This window comes from Nanorana parkeri, unplaced genomic scaffold (assembly GCF_000935625.1).
Source record: "Nanorana parkeri isolate BGI_ZX_2015 unplaced genomic scaffold, ASM93562v1 scaffold114, whole genome shotgun sequence".
Classification (NCBI taxonomy): domain Eukaryota; kingdom Metazoa; phylum Chordata; class Amphibia; order Anura; family Dicroglossidae; genus Nanorana; species Nanorana parkeri.
Genome location: NW_017306382.1, coordinates 2,049,373 through 2,069,683, shown reverse-complemented (window position 1 = coordinate 2,069,683; position 20,311 = coordinate 2,049,373). Strand labels below are relative to the sequence as shown.

Sequence of the window (20,311 nt, the reverse complement as noted above, 5' to 3'; positions counted from 1 at the left end):
GGAGACCACCAATCCCTACTGTACAGGGACAAGATGGGCCACCTATATTATCCATACAGCAAGGAGACCACCAATCCCTACTGTACAGGGACAAGATGGGCCACCTATATTATCCATACAGCAAGGAGACCACCAATCCCTACTGTACAGGGACAAGATGGGCCACCTATATTATCCATACAGCAAGGAGACCACCAATTCCTACTGTACAGGGACCGGATGGACCACCTATATTATCCATACAGCAAGGAGACCACCAATCCCTACTGTACAGGGACAAGATGGGCCACCTATATTATCCATACAGCAAGGGGACCACCAATCCCTACTGTACAGGGACAGGATGGGCCACCTATATTATCCACACAGCAAGGGGACCACCAATCCCTACTGTACAGGGACAGGATGGGCCACCTATATTATCCACACAGCAAGGGGACCACCAATCCCTACTGTACAGGGACAGGATGGGCCACCTATATTATCCATACAGCAAGGGGACCACCAATTCCTACTGTACAGGGACAGGATGGGCCACCTATATTATCCATACAGCAAGGAGACCACCAATTCCTACTGTACAGGGACAGGATGGGCCACCTATATTATCCATACAGCAAGGGGACCACCAATTCCTACTGTACAGGGACCGGATGGGCCACCTATATTATCCATATAGCAAGGAGACCATCAATTCCTACTGTACAGGGACAAGATGGGTCATCTATATTATCCATACAGCAAGGGGACCACCAATCCCTACTGTACAGGGACAAGATGGCCATCTATATTATCCATACAGCAAGGGGACCACCAAGTACACAAGGATGAGAAGGACGGGTCATAAATCATTCATACAGCATGCAGACCGCTACCTCCTACTTTACAAGAAGAGAGATGGTACATATGACTCATACGATCCATTCCACATGGAGGCCAACACATTCCCCTATAGAAATGATGAGAGGCCAGACACGTCACCTACATTGTCCATACAGCACGGAGACAATAATCTTCTAATGTATGAGAATCAGAGAGACTGAATACAGGACTTGTATGATCCATTCAACAAGGAGGCCAACACTTCCCACTATACAAAGAATGAGAGGGACAGGACATAGGCCTCATATCATCCATTCCATAAGGAGGCCATTGCTTTCCACTATACAAAGAATGAGAGGGACAGGACATAGGCCTCATATCATCCATTCCATAAGGAGGCCATCGCTTTCCACTATACAAAGAATGAGAGGGACAGGACATAGGCCTCATATCATCCATTCCATAAGGAGGCCATTGCTTTCCACTATACAAAGAATGAGAGGGACAGGACATAGGCCTCATATCATCCATTCCATAAGGAGGCCATCACTTTCCAATCTACAAAAGGTTAAGGACAGGATGAGTCACCTTCATCGTTCATACAAGGAGGCCACCTCCAAAATGAATGAGAAGGACGGGAAGCCAGCTCTACAGGCTCTTGTGGCGTTATAGTCAACAACATTGTCATCACTGGAGATGGGGACAAATAATTGCACACAAGTATCCCAAAGGTCACCCAGAGGATGTGATGTGGATATTACATCCTCCCTTCAAAAAACAACACAAGTAGTGAAATAGGAACCATTGCCAAGAATTGAGACTTCAAGTGAACCTGCACTTCCTTTGAAGTTTCCTAAAGTGTATTTCTGGTCCGAATTTAATAATGAAATAAATATTACATCTGCTATATATGCACTTTTTTATTTTAGAATGTATCCCTTTGCAGATGCTGCAAATACATGTTTAAAAAGTCTGTCGATCTGTCAGAAATACAGTGAGCTCCCAATGTCCTATTCAAGGCCAACAGTGCTGCCTCTGCTGCACTGAAACGAGTGTTGTCAGCCCTGCCCATTTCTCCTCCTCCTCTGAACTACAGAACACCTGCACTTATGTTCTGGCAATTAGATTAGGTGGTGTCCTGTAGTCCAGGGGAGGAGAACTCTGGCAGGGTTGACAAAACTGCTTAGGATTTCAGTGCTGCAGAGTTGGCATTGTTGGCTTTAGATGCCATTGTCGCTGATCATCAATCCTGGTGCCAAGATAAATAGGTAAAGTGACATTAAATTATAATTTTGTTTTCATAGTTACATAGTTACATAGTATTTGAGGTTGAATAAAGACATTAGTCCATCAAGTCCAACCTATTAGGATCTCATTCTAGGAGTACCTGTACCCCTGTATATTACGGTCCCTTAAGAAATCGTCCAAAAGTTTCTTGAACAATTCCACATTATTTGCTGAAATCACCGCCTGTGGCAGTGAGTTCCAGACCCTAACTCCCTCCCCCAATGTTAATGTCAGCACTTTCCTTAAATGATGTCTCTTAATCCGATCGTCTTCTTTCCTGTCCTTTTCAGCCTTCGCTCCAGCGGGTCTCCGATCCAGCGCTGACTCCTCTGTCCTTGCTGGCACTTCTTGTCCCACGGTGTCTGCATGCGGGCGCACGCGTCCATAGACTTACCTTGCGTCTCTCCTCGTCTCTAGGCTGAAAATCTGAACTGCGCATGCACCCGCCCCAAGATGCTTTGCAGCCGCCCAAGATTTTTCAGATTTTCGGACGGAATTGCGCGGCGAAGACAGGGGTAAGTTTAAACCGCTTTTAAAGCTTTTTTTTTTTTTTTTTTTACGTTTTTGCTTGCTAGCAATAGATATAGGCAAAAAAAAAAACGGAGGATTGAAAAGGAGAATTATGGGGTCAGGGCTTTTCCCCATAGTTCTCCTAAGGGTAACGGGAGGACACAAACTAGCCTCCTCCCGTCACCCAAAGCTCAGTATACCGTGACCGCCGCAGCCGGAGCGGATCCCGACATTACTGTCTGGATCCACCTAGCTGCGTGATTGACAGCTGGCTCTGCCTATTTAGAGGCAGAGCCAGCTGTACCCGCCCCCTCCCCCGTCCGTTCCGCCAGTCAGCGCTGGAGGATCGGAGCGGGGAGAGGGGGGAATCCCTGCAGGGAGCCATGAGTGACAGTCAAGGCTCTCTGCAGGGACAGGATCGAGAAGTGAGCGAGCGACACGGTATGTGTTCTCTCACTTCCCGATCTACTGAGCCGACCTGTGACAGTCTCATTGTCACAGGTCGGCTAGAACTATGAGGTGAGTGAAAAGCACTCACCTCATAGTTCTCCTTTAAATAACCCTTTAAAGTACAGAACTGCACTGCGCACATCCCAACTGACCACACAGTGTATCATTTTAGGAAAACAGCCCTTCCTCAGGTTTAAAAAACACAACACACTGAGGGCCCGTTCATCCCCAAGGCGTTGCGCTATCACACAGCACGCCTAGCATGCGCTACCATTCATCTGAATGGTACGCCAACGCTGTGCGCTGCACCGCAGCAAACCGATGGCCCGTTTCTAGTCCTGCTGATCTAATGTCGAGGGAGCGGACAGAATAAAGGAAACAATACACAACGTGGGGTCATTCTTCGCCAGGATTCATCTTTGTTTCCATCACAGACAAGTGTGAACAAGCTGAGCCCGGCCAACTCTGCGCGGAAACAGCTACTCGGTGACCATAAATGTCAAACAATGGTGGACCGAGCCATCCGCTGTTACTGTAAGTAGATGCGACGTCCTGAGGAATCGGCCCTTCAAGTACAACATACATCAGCCGGGCCTAGGGGAGCGATATACGAGGATGTGAAGAGACGCGCCGGATGTAAACTTCCCATGCGATGAGGTCACACCTAAATATAGACCAACAGCCAGAAAATAGTGTGTATCCAGCTCAGAAGGTATGGGTTTTAAATGGAGAGTCCGATACCCTGGACTACAGCCATGCCGAGGGTAACTGCCCACCAAACACCTAGTTAAAGGGATACACACGCATATGTGATTGGCTTAAACAGGAAGTAGGCGAAAACCTTTATTGGTATTTTTGACGAGTCCCATTGGGGAGATTCCCTTTTACTTCCTGTCCCGGAGAAACAATAAGAGGTGAGGAAAGCTCTCCAAAATGAGGGGAAATCCCTTTAGGGCTCAATCACATCACACAGTGCACGTTATGTAGTAGCAGCTTGCAATGTGAACGTGCCACACTGTACCCTTCGATGCATGGTTACAAGGCATGGCAGTGCTTCCTTTTCTTTTACCTTCCATATAAAATTCTATGCACTGCAAAGCAAGTCAGAACACGCTGCACAAACATAGAATGAGCGGAATTTATAAAAACTGGAGCAGACAAAAACTGGAGCAGCTGTGCGTGGCAACCAATCAGCTTCTCTCTTTCATTTTCAAATCTTAGCTGAACAAACGGAAGAGAGATGCTGATTGGTTGCCGCGCACAGCTGCTCCAGTTGTTGTCTGCTCCAGTTCTGATAAATGACCCTCCTAGTCCTTATTTTCTTTAGCGCATCCCAACGTGCTGAACTGATGCCAAAGAACACAAAGGCAAAATGCTTTGTTCTCAGGGGCGTGACAACAGATCACAGGGCCCCAGAGCAAAAATGTGATGGGGGAGCCCCCCTGATAACCTCTTTCTGAGCTGTGACTAACGACACCAAGATCCCAAAGTGCATCGGACATCAGTAGTCCTACACTGTAGACGTTACAGAGGATTAGTGGCATCAACAACTGCAATCACTCCACTATAGTGTTTTCTTTACATGTTCTAGGTTTAATTTGCCTCAACAACCCTAATGGGGCCCCTTCCATCCCCAGGCCCCATGGCAGCTGTCTGGGCTGCTATGGCTATAGTTACATCACTGCTTTTTCCGGCATTGGGACTGCGTTGGCCAACGCTGCCCAATGGGACTGGTGTGATCGAGCCCTTAGACAGCTATCATTGGATGAAATGTTCCCACCGGAAGATTTCCCTCACTTCCTGTCCTGGTGACATCTGGTATTTCTGACCACGTACTCTCCCAGTGACAACGGTCACCAGAACAGATAGGGAGTACGGAGCACATACAGTTGTCAACTACTCCCTTGTTCCTACTATCACTCCAAGAAACTCACATAAACAAAGACTGGACATACAACATTGAGTTCTGCTGGAGGAGCCCGGAGCCCAAGTGCTTCAAGACAAAAGTGCTATTCTGCCCCGGCAAACTTGTATCATAATTCTGCTGAAACTTTAAAGAAGAACTGAGGGGAGAGAGGGGGGAAAAAACCCCACACACTTACCCTTGCGCACTGCAAGGGTTAAATCATCATTTTGCCTAGGGGGCTACAATAAAGCAGATATTCACCTGACCCTCGGTCCTGTGGTGGTTGGCACTCGCCTCTCTCTCCCTCCGCTCCGGTAATGGAATGTCCCTTTGCATCCAACATCTAATGCAAGTCAATGGACCTCCATAAGACTTGATGACGTCAAAAGGTCCTTAGACCACCGGAGGCCGGGAAAAAGAGGCTGCGCAGAGCGATCTAGGAGCCAGGGGGGAGCTGGCAGTACCGTGGCTCAGGCAAGTAAATCAATTTTTTAAAAACACCCTATACCAGGGGTGGGCAAGCTCTGGCCCTCCAGCTGTGGTAAACTACAAACTCCATCATGCATCTGTCTTTGGGAATCATGCAATGTCTCATGGGATTTGTAGTTCCACGAACATGCGGGTCAGATTTTGCCCACCCCTGCCCTCATGTGAGCACTTAACTCTTGCAGTGCAGAAGTAGCCCCACTGCAAGGCTAAGTTTGAGATTTTCCCAGAGTTCTTTATTGACCTAGAGTAGAGCCCAGTGCTTCAGACAACAAGGTTGCCATTTTTAGCCGTGTACACCATCTATTTAAGTAGCCAGTGACATCACAAGTGGCATCATCCTGTTACATTATGTAGGAGCTGGTTTATGACAGGGCCTCTTGTATCCGCTTTCTCAGAATGAGTGTCTATTGTTCGTCACACAAAGACAGCAGAAAATCAAATGAATAATACAGAGGGCCCCAGGGTGTCCCGCAGATCGGGTGACGCGAGAACCGCGACGTGAACCTCAGACAGACGATCAGGTGACCTTTATGTTCTGCAAAGCACAAGGAAAAATTAAAGGGGAAGCCAGACAGTTACTGTTGTCACCTGGCAGCACTGGGTTCTCAGTTACATTTTTCAACATGGTTCTAAAGGACTGTGTGCTGTGGTACCTGGCACCAAGCCGTCAGTAGAAGATTCTTTCCGTAAGTTGCGAGGTGGGGCCTCCATGGATCGGACTTGTGTTTCCAGCACATCCCACAGATGATCAATTAGATTGAGAGCTGGAGAATTTGGAGGCCAAATCAACACCTCAAACTCCTCGTTGTGTTCCTCAAACCATTCTTGCAGTGTGGCAGGGCGCATTATCCTGCTGAAAGAGGCCACTGCCGTCAGGGAATACCATTTCCATGAAGGGGGGGACTTGGTCAGCAGCAATGTTTAGGTCGGTGGTACGTGTCAAAGTAACATCCACATGAATGGCAGGACCCAAGGTTTCCCGGCATAACACTGCCCAAAGCACCACACCATCGGCTTGCTTCTTCCCAGAATACACCCTGGTGCCATCTCTTCCCCAAGTAAGCGACATACACGCACCCGGCCAGCCACATGATATAAAAGAAAATATGATTCGTGTGAACAGGCCGCCTTCTTCCATTGCTCTGTGGTTCAGTTCTAATACCCATGTGCCCATTGTAGGTGCGTTTGGTGGAAGATACGGGTCAGCATGGGCGACCTGACCGGTCTGCAGCAACGCAGCCCCATATTCAACGGACTGCGATGCACCTTTCTATCACAACCAGCAATTTGAGCTACAGGAGCTCTTCTATTGGATCGAACTACACGGGCCAGTCTTTCCTCCCCACGCGCATCAATGAGCCTTGGCCGCCCATGACCCTGTCTCCGGTTCACTGGTTTTCCTTCCTTGGACCACTTTTGGTAGGTTCTGATCACTGCATACTGCATCCCACAAGCTTTGGAGTTGCTCTGACCCGTTGTCTAGCCATCACAATTTGGCCCTTGTCAAAGTCACTCAAATCCTCACCCATTATTTCTGCTTCCAACACATCGACTTCAGGGACAAAATGTTCACTTGCTGCCTAATATCCAGGTGTCATTGTAATGAAATAATCTGTGTTATTGATGACCACTATTGTCTTTCCGGTACTTGCCAATACAGAGTACCGATACCGGCGCTGTGTGCCCCAATGATTTGGAAGTTGGGTGGAGGATCATGACCCGCTGCCCGTCTTCCCGATAGAACACCATGCTTCCCAGTCTATCGAAAGAACACCGGCTTTACTTGCCGAGGCCGTCTGGCTTCCTGATCAATTAGGAAGCCGGGCGACGAGTCATGAGGTGCTGTCCGGCTTCCTGATTGGTCAGGAAGCCAGGCTGCCTAGCAACAAGTTAGCCGGCTTCCTAGCCAATCAGGAAGCTGGCTTCCTAGCCAATCAGGAAGCCGGGAGGCGGGTCATAACTCACCACCCAGCTTCCGGATTGGAAAAGAAGCAGGCTCCATGCTCCCTCGGCATTGCCGGTAGGAGGGAGCGCTCTCTCTCACTCGAAGTTTCAGTATCAGAGGTAAGTATTGCAGCACATCAGCGAGGGCGAGTGCTCACCCAAATAATCGGTATCGGCATCCCTAGTCATGTTATGGCTGATCGGTGTATAGAGTTAGTGTATAGTGGAAACATTACACAACACACTGTCCAAAAATAGAAAGAAAAAAAAAAAAATGTCAACACTTCCTGGAATATGCAGCCGGCTAAAGCATCACAAGCCATAACCATGGTGCCGGCTATCCTGTGACGGTACCCTTCCAACATTGAAAAGTAAACAAGCAGTTGGTTATCTGTCGGCAGCGAGCAGCATCTGCAGACACAGACAGAACATGCGCATACTTGGGGTGGAGGGCAAGGCCTGGACATGCAGATTACAGGCAACACACGTCAACTTTTTCCTGGAAACAAACGTGAAACATCACGCCAGTCACCATCTTTACCATCCCCTACACGCACAGTGCATGTACGATAAGGAAATAGGGGCTCTGATCAAACTTCAACAACCAATCAGATTTTAGGATTCAGTTGAGAGTTGTTAGAACAATGCAAGCAGCGTTCGGTAAAAGAATACTAGAGGGTCCTGCCATGAAGATCCTTGCTTAGACACTACCTGTTATCGGGTGACAACACTCCGTCCCCCATCTCCGATTTGTTCTGTGTGGTCACCCAGTCATACCCTCTACCAATGGAGGCTATAAGAAGCCATATCAATGCACATTGCATAGGCACAGTCCACCGTTGTCACCATCAGGAGACTTGTCCTGAGAGATGACGTGCATCAGTTACTGGAATCTATATAGGAAGTGGCTGCAGAGAGGTCTCAGGAGATCAGCAGTACTGAGATGTGGTAAAGGATGAAAAAATATTGTGCTTTAGTAAGGTAAATGTAATTCAGGAATCCATTAGCCGTGTCATGCCAACATAAGATGTATTATGATTGGTCACAATGGGGCCCGATTTGATGTTCCACTGGGTGAAGAACCCAGGAAACGCCTATGCTCCTCGGCGCCATCTAGTGGCGCTAGTACGGTGCAAACAGCTAAATGCTGGCCGGAAACATTTATAAATCACCCCGGGGACTGAAGCACTTTGCAATTTATTACCTGCCCTTCTTTAATGAAGTAACCTGTAGGCCAGGGAAAGGCAACCTGGGCACTTCAGATGTTGTGGAACTACAAGTCTCATGAGGCATTGCAAGACTGGCAGCCACAGGCATGACTGCCAGAGGCAAACCCATGAGGGGATTTGTAGTAAAACCACAGCTGGGGGGCTGAAGTTTGCCTACCCCCTGCTGTAGGGGGGAGGGGGGGTAACAAATGCAGATAAAGGCTTTCCAGGTCAGCATAGTATATTCAAGTCAGCCACTGAAGTCAGAGGGTCAGCACAGCAGCCAGAAATCTAGCATTTTGAGGATGAGAATGGCACCAATGGGCACCTCCATGTTTGAAACGAGTGATTGAAAATTACAAATGTCTGCCTAGTGAGCCCCCTCCATTGGTTTTTCTCAGTTCCAGAAGCCATATCTGGGGAAGGAAAGCTTTGGGGGAAGGAAGGAGAACGGCTACACTTATCGGAGCTCCATTTACAGTTTGGTTACAATGAAATCAAAGTGTAACGCGTGTCTGAGCGAGCAAAATCTCAGCTCCTGGAATAGTGATGATTCAGATGGAAGTCACAGACCCGAGACTAATTAGACCGGTGACCGGTCTAATTAGTCATTCCTCTGCCCTCCTCCCTCCCGAGTTATCCGAATCACATTAACAATGCAGATGTCCGTGTGAATGTTTCATTACCAACACAATAGAGACTGCACAGCGAGGGAACTAAAACCAACTCCCTCCTGGGGTTCATTATGTGAAGGAGCTCACTGCCCCTCTATATACACCCAACCTAGCTCCCACCAATATTTAGGAACTCTGAGCCCATTCAAATCATTTTCAGCTGATAGCAGTACTATGGACAAAGGAAGCACAGGGATCACAGTGCTAGGGACATCAGGGCCATGCCTATAATGATAAGCTAGTAGTCCCATCACTGGAGCCTTTTTTTAAACTTTATTTTATTGTTTATCCGATTAACCGATTAATCGAACCTAATAATCGGCTAACTAATCGATTTTGAAAATAATCGTTAGCTGCAGCTCTACTGGCGTCCTTAGCAACCTGGGATGCTCTGGCTGCCAGCTCAGGGCAACCAGTGACATCAGTGAGCTGGGCAGAATGACTGAGGTAACACCACCCCCCATGCACCGTCAGCATGCCTCCCACCCCCCCAACGGTCTCTTCGTGCACTGCCAGCACTTTCACCCCCCCTCATGCACTGTCAGCGGGTGGTGGGGGTCTAGGGACACCACTGATGGACATCATAAGGTATCTACTCCTACAGCATTCTCCCGCTGCAGTCCCTGGAAAATCGTATGCAAACATCGACTTTTTAAAAGTCAGCGTCTGAATAGGGATTGGTACAAAATGATGCAGGAGCCCAGAGATAGGTCCCTCAGGAACCAAGGACCCTGTGATGTAGATGGGAGGTTGCCTGCAGGTCTGTGGCAACATTTAGTCAATCTTTATAACCTCCTTACTGCCAATAAGTACAGACCGATTCTTACCCATCATCAATCAGGGAGCGGTCTGACCGCTGCCAAACTCAGTCTGAGGCATGACAATGACCCCCCAAAGCGCACATGCAAAAATCACAGTCTGCAGTGATAAGAGGAACAGGGAATTGTGCAACAGATGGTAAGACCCCCCACAGAACCCTGACCTTAACTTCAGCGAGCTGTGGTAAAGACAAAGGGGAGGTCAGACCATCCACCTGAAAAACAAATAGATGGGTTTTCCCCCCAGAGCCACCAATGAATATCTGCAGTCTTCCGGCTCCTTCCCACGGATTCACATACAGCTGGAAACATGCCTGTGGTTTTGGATCCACAGCTGTAGCATTTGTGTGTCGGATTGTATGGACACAATATGATGTACATGGGTATACGTATGGGAGCAAGTTCCCAAACACATACGCGTGGATACGCCGGTACTTGTGTTTACATGTGTATACCAACAAAACGGCATACGGTGCCCATACAATCCTACAGACATAAATACACAACATCTCCCGGGCACCACAGACACAGGGTGGGGGAATTTATCAAAACTGAAGCCGCTGCGCATGGCAACCAATCTTCTATCTTTCATTTCCAAAGCTTCACTGAACAGACTGAAGAGAGAAGCTGATTGGTTGCTATGGGCAACTGCTCCAGATTTTGATACATTCCCCCCCAGGGTGTATTTTATGCTCTCTGCCCATACTCCTGTATTTGTGTCCATGGGAATGAGCAGTTACAGGAATTCTCCGGGAGGCAAACTACTGATTTACCATTTCTCTGTACGGGGTTTTAGTCTGCCAGTCATACCGCCCGGTATAAATGAAGGCTTGGATATTAAATTCAGAAGTCTGCACATAAATACGACTTGTTGTGCGTACACAGATAAGAGGTTTAGAGGCCTCATTAAAATTGCGCTATTTTTATTGGTAACTAGAGCATACAAATGGTATTTACATGATGTGACCCGGGCCTCACAGGGGCAGCCAGCTGGTGGCAGGGAAGTAGGCCGAGGCCTGTGACCCAGAAAGTCTTATTTATGTGAACGGTCTATACAATGTAAAAATCTGTTGCATGCGCAAAAAAAACAAAAAAAACACCTCTCTCTCTCGCTACAATTCATTGCTCGGGACCGTCTTCCGATAGTGACAATGGTGGACCATGACTGCGCAATGTATGTTGGCATGGCTACTTCGAGCCTTCACCAGGGGAGCATGTGACAACACAGGAGCACAACTGGAAGGTAGTTGTCAGCCCAAAAGAGGAAGTGCCTGACCAAGGACCCAGATGGCAGGATCAAGTTTTCACCCCATAAGAGGAAGTGCCCGAACAAGGACCCAGATGGCAGGATCTCCAGGTATTCAATGAAAGCTGCTGATTTAAAAGGGAATGTAAAGAATTAACCCTTGCACCAGGGCTACCTCCGCATTGCAAGGGTTAATATTTTGGTCTAGGGCAGGGGTTTGGGAACTCTGGCACTCTGATTTGACCACCCCTGGTCTAGGGGCTTAAATAAAAATAATATTTACTTACCTGATTTTGCCGGGCTACTAGACTGGTCCCCGCAGCCTCTTCTCCCCCAGGCTCCAGCGGTCTAATTCAGGACCATTCAGCTGCATTAGACATGAGGATGCCAGGGGACATTCCACAGCTGGAGTGGAGAGGGGGAGAGAGGTGCTCACCTCCAGAGGACTGAGGATCAGGTGATAAATTGTTCTGTATTCCACCCATTAGACCAAAATAAGCAGTTAACCCTTGCAGTGTGGGGTAGTCCCGCTGCAAGGGTTAACCTTTAAAAAAACTCAGTTCCTCTTTAACCACTTGCTGTCCGGAGCAATTTCTAACTATTTGCACACATGATAACATCTGAATTTTGGCTAGAAAACAGCTTCAGACCCCCAAACAATGATATTTTCTGAAAGCAGAGGCCCTGTAGAATAAAAAGATGCTAGTTGCAACTTTTTACGTCGCACGGTATTTGCGCAAATGTTTAGCAAAACAGTATTTTTAGGATAAAATACACCAAAATGAAATTTAGTGCACAGAAACAGAATAAAATACCCAATTTTTTGGTAAAATATAAAAGGCGGGGTCACGTCGGGTAATTAGATACCAATAGATACCATGCCAATCCTTAAAATTGCGTGCGTCCACAAAACTGCAAAAAACTACAAAAACCAAAATGTCCCATAGGCGACGCTTTAAACGTTTTTACAGCTCATCGGTTTAGTGTTATCAGTGATAGATGGCTCTCGAATTATTGCTCTCACTGCGACGTTCGCGACGATATGCAACATGTATTGGGCAATTTACGCGTGTTTGCATGCATTTTTTCTTTTTTTATCTGTTACTTTAATCTTTTTTTTTTTACACTAAACTTTATTGCTATCACATAGGGGGCTAACAAGTCCACTATGTAATAGCAAATGTGCTGCAACGGGTCCTCTTTATGGAGACATCAGAGGTCTTTCATAACCCCCAATATAAATACTGTACAGCAGCAGCAGCAGCCGCCATGCTCTTGGTATAACCACTTCCAGCGGATGATGTGCATTTACGTGAACCCGATGGAAGTGGTTAAAAAAATAAGAGAGGAAGCACCTTCTGAAATGACAAGGACATGTGACATATTTTAGGGTTTTTTTCAGAACAACTTTAAAACCAGTTGAGGGACACAAAGAACGAGTTTGTCACACGTGAGTTATTCTAGTCTGATCAGACCTGTAATCCTCCAATGAGCAAAGCATGAACAATGGAGGAAGAGCAATGTTTACCAGAAGAGGAAATCTCATTGCAGAAGGATGGTGGGACTTCCTCGTCCACCCTCCAGATCATCCCCGGATGTATCACAGAGAAGGATGGTGGGACTTCCCCGTCCACCCTCCAGATCATCCCGGATGTGTCACAGAGAAGGATGGTGGGAACCCCCAAATCATCCCCGGATGTGTCACAGAGAAGGATGGTGGGACTTCCCCGTCCACCCTCCAGATCATCCCCGGATGTGTCACAGAGAAGGATGGTGGGACTTCACCGTTCACCTTCCAGATCATCCCCGGATGTATCACAGAGAAGGATGGTGCGACTCTCTCGTTCACCCACCAGATCATCCCCGGATGTATCACAGAGAAGGATGGTGCGACTCTCTCGTTCACCCACCAGATCATCCTCGGATGTGTCACAGAGAAGGGTGGTGGGACTTCCCCGTCCACCCTCCAGATCATCCCGGATGTATCACAGAGAAGGATGGTGCGACTCTCTCGTTCACCCTCCAGATCATCCCCGGATGTATCACAGAGGTTATGAATGGGAAGAGTTATTTTTACCAACACGGAATAAAGAGTAACTGGAGGCAACGTGTCTATTTACATATCTGACAGGAAACCCGATGATTGATCTATACTTAAATCAATGTCTTCATATACATGCTGATTACCTCTGTGCAGTAAAGTTCACACGGGCAGCAAAAACAGGAAATTCAGCTTCCTTTTTTAAACCTCCACCACCGCCTTGTAACACTCAGTAGTAATTGGTAAAGATGTATCCTGCGTGCCGCATTTGGCCGGCTTCTCAACGATCCCAAAAATAGTACATTCATAATATTTTGTGATCGCGCAGCACCGGAACACAGGCATTGCGGTACCACGTGTTCCGGTGCAGGCTATCGCTCTGTGGGCAGGAGGCATGACTGCAGTGCCATTGAAATGAATGGTAACGCCACACCTGCACTGCACTGGAAAGCAGAGCATTGTGGTACCACATGTTCCATTGTGGACGGTGCCATTGAGGCTTGGATTATGCAATCAACTTGCCCTTAAAATGATATTAAAGGAGAACTATGAGGTCAGGGCTTTTCCCCATAGTTCTCCTTAGGGTAACGGGAGGACACAAACTAGCGTCCTCCCGTCACCTTAAGCTCAGTATACCGCGAGAAGTACTGAGACGCCGCAGCCGGAGCGGATCCCGACATCGATGTCGAGATCCGCCCAGCTGCGTGAGTGACAGCTGGCTCTGCCTATCTAGAGGCAGAGCCAGCTGTTACTCACGCAGCTGGGCGGATCTCGACATCGATGGCGGGATCCGCTCCGGCTGCGGCGTCTCAGGACTTCTCGCGGTATACTGAGCTTAAGGTGACAGGAGGACGCTAGTTTGTGTCCGCCCGTTACCCTAAGGAGCACTATGGGGAAAAGCCCTGACCTCATAGTTCTCCTTTAAAGTCAAAAGTTAAATCACTCACCTCACAATGGATGCTGCTTCTTGATGTTTAAAAGTATAGAATCAGCTGGTCCCCAGAGCACTGGTCCTGACTTCCTGTTTTAGGGTGACTCCTTTCCATTGCAAGGTCCTATGGAGCCACCTCTTGTGTGTGCTAATAAGCTGCGTGTGTGTTCCCACAAGCCATTCCCCTGCTCCCTGATCCCCACAGCTAATAGATGGACATCTGCCGGAGACTGCTCTATTCCTTGTGATCATGTACTGGGCAGGAAGTCCAGGTAGGAAGACCTGGGAAAGTTGGAGCCGTTTGGAAACATGACGACTGTAAATGCTTGGTCAAAAATGTAAAAAAATTTGGGCAATCTATATTTGTTTGATCTGGATTCATTATTTTTAAAAAAGTGTGAGCGTTTACTACTTTGAAAAGACTGTTGGGTCAATAAAACATACATACATACATACATACATACATACATATATATATATACACACACACATACACAATGTTTGGGGGGAAGTTCTGTAGAGGAAGTTGTCTGATTTGTGGCGCAGTTTTATATTTTGGTGTGTAATTTGGCAGTTTTTGCCAAATATATAATTATAATATATACACACATACATAAATATATCTTTTTTTTTTCTTTTTAAAAAGGAGTCTTAAACATGTCTGCGATGCATGTTAATGCGTTCTCGGCCCCATAGACTTTAATAGGCGTGCATGATAGATAGCACAGGGGGTAAACCAAGCTGGTGCACTGTGCGGTGAGGGGGAAGAAGCCGCGCTCAGATCCATAGACACCTAGAAGGGAATTATAACAGGAGCGGAACGGAACGGCTGCGCGCACGGTTATGACACAACGGGGGAAGACATTCCACTACCAGGCCTTGGGGCCCACAGCTACAGCCAAGTGACAATGACAAGGGAGAGGCCATGTTGTACAGCAGGGTTACCTGCCCCGTGTCACATCCGATTATATACTCCACCCCAGTCACTGCCGGTACAGAGCTACATAGTTATTCAGGTTGGACAAGAACATCGGTCCATCGGGTTCAACCAATAAAAAAAAAAAAACAGAGGAAGGCAAATGAACCCTCAAAGCAGTTCAACCTTTCTGATCCCCTATAGCAGGGGCAGCCAAACTTCAGCCCTTCATCTGTGGTGAAACTACAAATCCCATGAGGCATTGCAAAGACTGACAGCCACAGATGTGACTCCCAGGTACAGATGCATGATGGGGATTTGGAGTTTCGCCACAGCCGGAAGGCCGCAGTTTGGCTATCCCTGTCCTGTGGCAAATCAGATATTCCCCCGGATCAACAGACACTCACCTGAGGCACTTCCGTGGAACAAAAGTGACGTGTGTGGCCAGCAGCAGTCCTATCCCAATGTCTACTTTAAAATGGACCCGGTCACACAGCCCCTGGGCAGCGGCCATATTTAGAAATCCCGTCATGTTGGTGCACGTGAATAACGGCGCTCTGCCGCGTTTGGCACTTAAAACCGAAATATGCCGTCTGCTGTACACGAGTCCTAACCAGCAACCCCGAGTGCCAGATGAAAGAAGAGACGGGTCCATGTTACATGAGTTACGGAGAGTCTCCGCACCCCTCCCGGTCTGATCCCACGGCTTGAATGACCTGCTGGAGGTAAGTGGAGCCGGACGAGAACAGGTAACGGAATAAAACCCCATCTGGTCAGATCAAGAGACCGTACCATGTCTAACGCTAGACATACACAGCCCAAATTGTGGCCAACGCCTGCTGAATCGATCAAGAATCAAGCTGTAGGTGGGCGTGTTGGCTTCACAAAGGTCAATTCCAAAATTGAAGGAGCAGGGTGGAAAATTGTCAGCTGAACAGTGACTGCATCCAAGCAGATATACAGGGTGCCGGCTGTCCGAATACAATAGGTGAAGGTTCCTCCATCCATGGATGGATGGATGGATGGGGTAAGCAAGTGACTTCTCTCATTCCTCCCCCAGGGCCGAGTCTACAATCTCCTTTAGATCTACCAAAAAACTATAGTGGGAAGTCTCCCTGACTCTATATAAATTTCTTTAGGTGAGCCCACGGCAATTATTCATCATCATCATCCTCCTCACCAGATGTGGAAGAAAAGAAAAGGAAAACCACCAAAGAAGAAGATCGGCTTTTATTCTCTGTCTAGGAGGAATGTTCCAACCTTCAAAACAACAATAGACAAAAGGAAGGATCAGGAACAAAAGACAAAGAAAACAAAAGGAGCCGGGGGGAGGGGGAGCAGAGGGTTCTGGGTAATGACGCAGTCCATGGCCTGCAGGAAAGTTTATGTTAAACTCGGAGTGTTTACACCAACACAACATTCTTCATACAGGAAGTTCAGTCATATCTACACCGGCCTGTGCCGGTCTGCAGGAGACGGATGTTGGCCAGACACGCTTAGAAATCGTTCATCAGAACATTCGATCTCGTTATCGTCGTTTGTAAGCCCAGAAAGACATCATCCCGAGATGTATGAAACGGGTTTCTTCTGTGCCCAACACATCCACGTTACAATGTTCACCACATTTCCCCAATGATAAGCACATTCGGGGTTAGAATGCCGTCATTCAGATAACAGGTCCCGTCGCTGGGTGTACGGGGACACGGGCACAGGTCTCGTTGTTGGGTGTACGGGGACAGGGGCACAGGTCTCGTTGTTGGGTGTACGGGGACACGGGCACAGGTCTCATTGGTGGACGTACGGGGACAGATCTCGATGGTGGACGTACAAAGACGCAGGCACAGGTCTCCTTGTGGGGTGTACGGGGACACGGGCACAGGTCCCCTTGTTGGGTGTACGGGGACGCGGGCAGGAGGTCTCGTTGTTGGGTTACGAGGCGCGGGCACAGGTCCCCTTGTTGGGTGTACGGGGACGCGGGCAGGAGGTCTCGTTGTTGGGTGTACGAGGCGCGGGCACAGGTCCCCTTGTTGGGTTACGGGGACGCGGCCAGAGGCCTCCTTGGTGGAGGTCCGTGGGACACGGGCAGAGGTCTCGTCATTGGACGGCCGGGGACACGGGCAGAGGTCTCATTCAGACATACAGTGATCTGTTTTTCCCCCTCTCAGGAATTGTAGAAATTCGGAGGGTCTCATGTTACAGGAATTTAGACATCACGGCAGGAGATCTCTTTAAACACTGTACTGTTCCAGTGCACAGTAGTATGACATCATCCAATGACATCGTCTCTCTGATCTCTCATACAGTCAGAAACACCTCTGATCATCACCGACATCAAACCATGTGTTGCCCCAGCACAGGACTATGAATGCCCCCAGGGGCCATTATCTGAGGTCTACACAACGCATATCATGGACCTTCCAGGAGGTCGGACCCGATTCAGCAACAAGACACCGCTACAGCCTATGTTCCCAACACACAGCACAGAGATTGCACAGAGATTGCACATACTCCATGTGAATGGGAAGTCCAGCCACTCTCCTCTCTGCGGTGACATCCAAAAGAAGGAAACTCCATCTACATCCACAACTGGGAATCCATCAGAGTTCTACAATGAGGGCGGATGGCAAAGAATAAAGTGGTAGCCATGGAAACCCAATACTTTCTAATCCGATGTGACCTCTCAGTCAAATAATTGGTTGCTATGGGTTACGGCACTCTTCTTTCTTTGCAGTGCACCATGCACACACATGTATCGGGATGATCCGTGATCTGTACATCAGACGTAAGAGAAAGAACGATGACCAATCACACAGAACTATATACAGTGAGGGGAATTTATCAAAATCTGGAGCAGATTTGCACGGCAACCAATCAGCTTCTCTGTCTCATTTTCAAATCCCAACTGTGCAAACTGAAGAGAGATGTTGATTGGTTGCCATGAGCAACTGCTCCAGTTTTGATAAATTCCCCCCTAATGTATACAAGAAGATTCCCATCACTGCTGGTGACATCACTTCCCACCTGTGACAGGAAGCTCTGCAGTGCCGGACACGGAGCCACCAAGACACACGGCGTGTATATCCCGTGTACATCACTGTGATCGGACACGCACAGAAACCGCGTGTATACCCCGTGTACATCACTGTGATCGGAAACACAAACGACTTCACGTGTACATCACTGTGATCGGGCACACACAGAAACCGCGTGTATATCCCGTGTGCATCACTGTGATCGGACACACACAACTCACGCGTATATCCCGTGTACATCACTGTGATCGGGCACTCGGCACATATGAAATGCCCAATCTCTCCACATTAATCAGCAAAGGTAACAAGCAGGGGAAAGATTGCCATAGCAACCAGATGTCACCTTTGCGCTGATTTCCATAGCAACCAAATTCAGCCCGCGCAGATTGCCGTAGCAACCAGACATCTGCCCAGGCAGACTCCTATAGCAACCAGATTTCAGCTTAGAGCAGGTTCCCATAGTAAGCAGACGCGGGCACAGTGCAGATGCCCATAGTAACCAGGCAGAAGCCCAGGTATCTTCCCATAGCAACCAGATGACATCTCTGCACAGATTTCCAAAGCAAGCTGACATCAGCCCAAAGAAGATTTCCATAGCAGATTCCTAGCAACAAGATAGTACCTCTGTGTAAATTCCATAGCAACCAGCTGCCAGCCTGGGCAGATTCCCATAGCAACCAGACGCCAGTCTGGGCAGATTCCCATAGCAACCAGACACCAGCCTGGGCCGTTTCCCATAGCAACCAGACGCCAGCCTGGGCAGATTTTCATAGCAACCAGCCCTGGCAGGAACCAAGAGCAACCACACATCAGCTCAGCACATATTCCCATAGTAACCAGACATCAGCCCAGTGCAGACTCTCCTAGCAACCAGATGTCTGTGTAATAAAGGGTCATTCTGATTGCCGAGGGTTGCAGCACATCGCTCCGAGTCATATGCGATACCCTCACCTGGGGTCTCCTGTGTACACCGCTACAGTATATGACAGAGCAATCTAAAGAGTGGAAGATGCACAGCCAGCCATACAGAGAGGAGGCCAGGGGCCGCCAATGTCACCCAGGGCATTGCTTACTCTATATCTCTGCAGAGCATCACTCAATAAACATCACCCCCTGTTACCAATCAGCAGAGCATCTCTCAGTGAGGGTCACCTGTGTGCCAACTGTGCAGAGCATTCCCTGGGTCACCCCATGACCCATCCTGACAGATGTCAACTCTGTGTCCACTGCAGAGCATCACTCTCACTGCTCATTCCCCCGTACTGTGCAGAACATCACTACCGAGTTCCCCGCCCTGCAGATCATCAATACAGAGTCCCCCGCAGAACATCACTACCGGGTCCCCCGCCCCGCAGAACATCACTACCGGGTCCCCCGCCCCGCAGAACATCACTACCGGGCCCCCCGCCCCGCAGAACATCACTACCGGGTCCCTCGCCCCGCAGAACATCACTACCGGGTCCCTCGCCCCGCAGAACATCACTACCGAGTCCCCCTACTGTGCAGAACATCACTATCGAGTCTCTTTACTGCAGAGCATCATTCACACCATAGTGTCTCCTTACTGCAGAGCATCCCTCTCACCATAGCGTCCCCTTACTTACAGAGCATCCCTCTCACCATAGCGTCCCCTTACTGCAGAGCATCCCTCTCACCATAGTGTCCCCTTACTGCAGAGCATCCCTCTCACCATAGTGTCCCCTTACTGCAGAGCATCCCTCTCACCATAGTGTCTCCTTACTGCAGAGCATCCCTCTCACCATAGTGTCTCCTTACTGCAGAGCATCAATCTTCATATATTACCCCAGCAAAGCATCATCCATGTCATTTCCTGAGACACCAATCTGCAGATGTACTGCCCCCTCCCCCCGTACTCACATCATGCCCTTGCAGAGCATCACTTCCTCAGTAGAACCTGTGTAAGTTCAGCAGAACATGGCATAGTTTTCTCTCAATCAGTGTAAATACCCAGCAGATCATCTCAGTAAGTAGAGCTGCTGCAGAGCATCTCACAAGAAACTCAGTGTAACTACTCTG

At 48.4% G+C, this 20,311-nt stretch overlaps 1 protein-coding gene across 1 annotated transcript in view; it reads right to left on the bottom strand.

Moving 5' to 3' along the window:
- The window catches only part of RELT (RELT tumor necrosis factor receptor), a 54,515-nt gene that overhangs the window by 34,084 nt on the left and 120 nt on the right, over positions 1-20,311 (bottom strand). The gene's annotated exons all lie outside the window — the stretch shown is intronic.